This window comes from Sceloporus occidentalis, unplaced genomic scaffold (genome assembly GCF_023333645.1).
Source record: "Sceloporus occidentalis isolate IW3139 unplaced genomic scaffold, rSceOcc1.0.p SCAF_162, whole genome shotgun sequence".
NCBI lineage: Eukaryota > Metazoa > Chordata > Lepidosauria > Squamata > Phrynosomatidae > Sceloporus > Sceloporus occidentalis.
In genome coordinates, this window is record NW_028317142.1 from 1,161,761 (window position 1) to 1,168,008 (window position 6,248).

Below are 6,248 nucleotides of genomic sequence, written 5' to 3' on the forward strand. Positions count from 1 at the left end.
TTCTCAGGCTGCAGCCCCGGATCACACACACATCCCACAGCTCATCCGGGCTCCCCGCACCACCTCTTCCTGTGCACACGTACCGCGCCTCCCCTTCCTGAGCACGGACCTTGTGACACGCGCGCATCCACGGCGGGCCTCCACTTCCTGTGCGCGGGCTGCCGCTCTCTGCTGCCTTTCTGCAGCAGTGCAGCTGCCTAGTGTACCGCTCGTAACGTTTAACCCCGCGGCTTTATTGGGCACAGCGCCAAGAATTCATGTAATACGCTGAATGTAAAGCGAATTTAAACTTGGGTGATTAAAGCGCCATCTTTGTAAAGGGCACATGGAATGCAAAGCAGTAAAATATGGTCATGAGCAGGAATACCACAGCAGTTTCCATGGTGACTGCTCCACACACAGCATGAAGTGTAAGTGTATGCATTGCGCGAATCAGTGCCATAACCAGGCCCGGACTGGCATACTAGGCAAATGGCTGCAGCGTGTGGCTAGTAGCTGGATTTGACCGGTCTATAAAAATGTAGCGTGCGGCTGAGCCTCCTGTTGTAGTAAATTTTGCTGTTTATCAGAAACATTTTAGACATGTGTGCCACTTTTTTATTATGTGGATTTTTGTTACTTTTTGTATAAAAGCAAAAGCCATTGTCACAATATAAGTTGGCAAAATCAATCACTTAAAACCAGTGGCGACTCTAGAAACAATATATAGGGGGGGCACACAAGATACCACAGTCAAACTGGGGGGGCATTAATAATGTCCACCATTAAATCATACCACTGAAAAAATACACATATATATATATTGCCAAAAGTAATTGCTATGGAATGATACTTTTGTTATTGGCCAATACAATACTTGATCATTCAACATGGGAAGCCTGAAGCCACAATTTAGTAAGACTAATCCTTGAAATCCTTTAAACAACACAATACCTTATCTTTTGCACTAAATGATTTCAGGGCCTAATATTAGATCCTGCTGCTGATATATATATATATATATATATATATATATATATATATATTAGCCCCTGCTGCCCATATATATTAATATTAGCCCCAGTTGCCAATATATATATTAATATTAGTCCCTGCTGCCGATATATATATAAATATTAGACCCTGCTGCCGATAGCAGGTATAGATCAACACATTAACACACAAACCCAGCTTTGCATGTATAGATCAATTGAAATTCACTTGTGATCTCAGCACTGAAGGTATATATCAAATAAACTGAATCAGACATACAAATCCTGTATTTGCAGGTATACAATAATAATATATGAAATGTAGCATTGCAGGTATAGATCAAATCAATACATGGAAACAGCATTGCAGGTATTAATCAACTGAACAAGACATACAAACCCTGTATTTGCAGGTATACATAAATAATGTATGGAAACATAGCATAGCAGATATGGATCTACAGAAGAACACACAAACCCAGCTTTGCAGGTACAGATCAATTGGAATTCACATAAAAACACAGCATTAAAGGTATATTTAAAACCCCTAAGTTTTTAGATAGATCACAGGTTGCACACCCCAACCACGCGGCCCACATAGAACCTGGCCAGCACCCAGATAACACACATAAGATTTGCCATCTTTGTCCCATATACACCCTGCCTGTGCCATCTTGGTCCCCAAGGCTCAAACATCCTGCTAGTGCCATCTTTGCCCTTCCACAATTATACATCTATGATACACACAAACACATTAACTCATGCTCTCCCTCATTCAGACAATTCATCCACATATTAACTCATGTTCTCCCTCATTCAGGCAATTCATCCATTTTAAGAAACTACACCCCTTGGAGCTTCAAATGAGGGGCTACATGTCTTTCTAGGACAAAAGTGGAGTGCACAAATAATAAAGGAATATGTCGCTTTGGCTAGAAAATATGTTTTTTCTAACCATAGCGACATGTTCATTTGTGTCTTGCGCACTCCAGGTTTGTACTAGAAACACATACAGCCCCTCATTTGATGCGCCAAGGGATGTCATTTTTGCAAATGTGTACTTTTTGTGCCATAATTTAACTTCCTACGTGAGCAGTAATGCCACGTCAAGGCTTCAACCCTAATTACTGATCATTCACATGCCTTTCATATCTCCATTCACTCGCAGAAGCACACACCATTCTTTCCCGTTACAATCCCAAAGAAATGATGGTAAAGGGAGAAAAAAAAAATCACTTTTACAGAAAAATAAGTTTTTATAGCTATATGATCACTGTGGTAACATTGGCTACCAAAGTGATCATTTAGCTAGAATACTTAAACTTTTTTTTTTTTAAAGTTAAACTACTTTATGTTTAAATAATTTAATTTGGGGGTCTCTAGGCAATTTTGATCTTTTTTTATCTGCCTTTAGAGACCCCCAAATCCATTTTTTTACATTTTCATTTTTTTAACTTAATACTTGATATTCTTTCTTTACAATTCATCAGGAGGGGCAGATCGCTGGGGTAGGTGGTGTAGTTCCACAGACCTCCATCAAGGTCGTTAGCACCTGACTGGGACTGTCCTGGGTGGTTACAAATTCGGCGGGGGGGCAACAGGGGGGGCAAGGAATAAACTAGGGGGGGCAATTGCCCCCCTGTAGCGACGCCACTGACAGTATCTATTTATATATATATATATACATACACACACACACAATATATATATATATGTGTGTGTGTGATATATTTATACTTGTGTAGGTTTAACCCTTTAAGGATGCAGGTATTTTATACTAATTTACACTTTAGGAAACACAGGGATTAAGCTTTTAGGCTCTGTCTCTCCTTCCCTGTATTCCCCCACTTTTTTATATGACAATGTATCAAATGTCTTCATCTTACTCTCTTTCTTAGCGATATTTGATGTAAACAAACTGGTGTCAGTAACGTTTCTTCCTCTTATTTGGCAAGATGTACATTTGCCACATTGATGGAAGCGTTTGTTAGAATTTAGGAATGTCTCTCTATTATAGTTTATTTTTCTCAAATTTAGATTGATGCCCAAACTAGGCGACCCTCCAAAAGTTATCCCCGGGGGGTTTGTGCGGAAATTAGTTTTGAAATCATTATGTTTCGATAATTTTGGCCAATGTGGCCTCATTATTGTTTTTTTAGATCACTGCGGCATTTATCATATTTGAGCATTAATGGCGCTATCTCCTTAAATTAATTATCTCTGCAGTTGGGTTTAAGAGATCTCCTTTTTTAAGTTTAGCTGTCTCCTCGAAAGCTCGGGGAACCGGTGCCTGACGATAACCTTAAAAAAAGGAATTCACTGCTCATTTTCTTCGCCTGTTCTTCAAAAATAATATTATCCGTACAATTTATTTTTGTTTCCATAAGTTGTTGCTCAGCATTGTAATTAAGCAATGAATTATAACGGCCGCTATTATATAGAATAAAATTATTCACATCTACCTTTTTAAAAACGGTTCTTGTTCTAATACTTAAGTCTTCTACATAGATCACCGTATCCAAGTGAATCATTATTATCGAACTCTGAGGTCACCTGGATGCCCCAGCTGTAAAGAAAAAGAGTGAGATACTCAACAATGTATCATCGATGTATCTTCTATAGGATACGCGGTTCTGAGGTCATGATGGAGGCAAGGGAAATATTTTTAAATATAAAATAAGTTCAGGGAAGGACATTTTTATTATCTTGTAAAATATTAAACAATAAACTCCCATTTGAAGTTTGAGTATTTATTCCTCCTCCCCATATTTTTCAATTCATCACCTCTTAAGCTCTATTTCCAATCCTCCTGGCCTCACCCAATGATGTGAATATAATGCACCAGATGCTGAATATTACAGAACGAAATATTTTATTGTAGGCTAACTTATCTACTAAACTTATCAACCGTCTAAACTATGTACATTATGATTAGTAGAAATGTAGCTAGGGCCCAATTTTGTAGAAGGTCCCTGAAAGGCGGCGTCTTCCTCTCCATCCCCAGACAATTAATCGTTCATGAAAGGGATGCATCTGAAGTTGTATGAAACGCACTTCAGGCAGTGAATGATCACAAAGAGCGCAAGACAGCCGAGGGCAGTGAGGCCAATCGTTTTCATGGCGTAAATTGAGTCCGGGTCGGTGAGTTTACGTTGCTTCAGCGGGTCTCTCACCACATTAAGGCGGAATCCAGCCTTCAGTTTACCGTCCAGCCAGCAGTAGTATATTCCTTTGTCACCGCGTTCGACGGAATGAATGTTCAGGTGGTTCCCATGGTCAATAAAGACCCGCATGGACCCTTTTTGCCCAATCAGGTAATCTGCAAGGTACAGCCGCTCTTTATCCTTGTCCCAGGCTACCGAATGATGTGGTTTGGCATCTGGACAAGCAAGGACTAGGTTTTCCCCCAGAGCGTGCGTATGTACCTGCGTGGGTGCCTTAGGGATAAAGGGAATGTGCTTCTTTAGTTTGTAGAGGCTGTGCATCAGGCTTAGCAGCTTCCCGAAGAAGCCCTTTTTTGCAAGGAGTCTCACAGCTCCTAATCAATATTTCCGTTTTCCTGCCGGCCAGGTAGGGCTTGAATCTTGCTGGGACAGCTCCGGAGCCACAGGGGGCCACATCAGCCTTACTCACCCGGTACCTTGGGAAAATGTACGGGCTTTGAAGGTAGCACATTCCCAATCTCCTCTGCTCTCCTCTCACGTCACAGCGGTCGCACTTGGACCAATCCCACAAAGCAGTGAATGCCGTGAAGTCGTTCATCTTCAGCTCCGGCTGTGGATTTGCATGCTTGTCTGCAAACGTGATGTGAGCATCCCTGGATGGCTGGATGTCCACGTTGTATCCGTAGAAGAACTGCCCGTCTAGAGTGCCGCAGATATAATGTCCAGATTCTTCCGGCTGAGCCTGGAAGACGATGAGGTTGAACATCTTTATATCGTACGAGAGATGGGCAACGGACTGAATCTGTCCTCGTTTGCTGTCCACGGCGGTAGCCGTAATTCTCGTGAGAATGCGCGTGTCCTTTGCACCTAAGTTCCTTTGGTAGTACCACACCACGGAGTGTACGTTATCCGGTTTGCAATTGCAGGGTAGTTCAAAGGTCATGTCAGCCAGGTACGCAACAGAATCAAAAAGTAGAAAAGCAGGGCAGGGAACAACGCTGTAGATGTCCTCCTTTTCTGTAATTTCAAAGTTCTGCGCTGGAGACAAGATGCAGAAAATGGCCACCACCCATAAAGGTGAAGAAGTCCACAGCGAGGCATGCGCCATTATCCTAGGAAAGTACTGGGACGCAGCAGTAGCTTCCAGTTAAAGTCCACACAATGTCTGTGTCTTTTTGTTTGCTATATAAGCAACGCGATACAATTCTCAATACAACAAAAACTCCTAACAGCAGCGGGGAAACACAGGTGATGTGCACTCCGGTGCTACAGCAGAGTAACTGAGCGTGGACACTGATTGTTCTTGGACTGTGATGCTGAAGGTTCTATGATGTCACAATAGACAGCTGCACACTGAAAATTTCACTGATGTGTCACAATGGTTTTCCCTGCATGGCTGTACTCTATAAGTGTTGTAACAGCATTTACATATATCTATATACACAGTGTGTATATATATATATATATACAGTATATATATATATATATATATATATACACAATATATATACATATATAGATATATAGCATATATATATATACACACAATATATATGTACAGTGTATATATATATATATATATATATATATATATATATATATATATATATACACACAATATATATATATATACATATATATAGATATATAGCATATATATATATATATATATATATATATATATATATACAATATATATATGTACAGTACATATATATATATATATATATATATTGTTTGCATAAGTATATGATGATGTCACAATGGTTTTCCATGTGTGGCTGTTCTGTTTAAGTGTTGTAAGAGCATTTACATATATCTATATACATAGTATATATACCTATAGTATATATATATATATTGTGGTAAAGTGTATGGGAGAGTGGTTGATAGGATATATGTCTCACCTGGTTACCTCAGCCAGGCCTGGTAGCAAACCCAGGTGCTCTCAGGTGAGGCTTCCTAAGCTCGTTACTGGGGAGGAGGCCTTAAAAGAAAGGGCTGTTAGGTTTTCAGAGGGAGGGAGACACTGAATGAAGGAGCAGCTACAGCCAGCGCTGCAGCCCACCAGGTATGAAGCTTTACACCATACAAAACTGGTTACTTTGCTTTG

At 40.3% G+C, this 6,248-nt stretch overlaps 1 pseudogene; it reads right to left on the reverse strand.

Annotated features, from left to right (window-relative positions):
* Positions 1–3,979: 3,979 nt before the first annotated feature.
* LOC149279551 (Ig-like V-type domain-containing protein FAM187A) lies at positions 3,980–5,243 on the reverse strand (annotated as a pseudogene).
* Between the last annotated feature and the right edge of the window lie 1,005 nt (positions 5,244–6,248).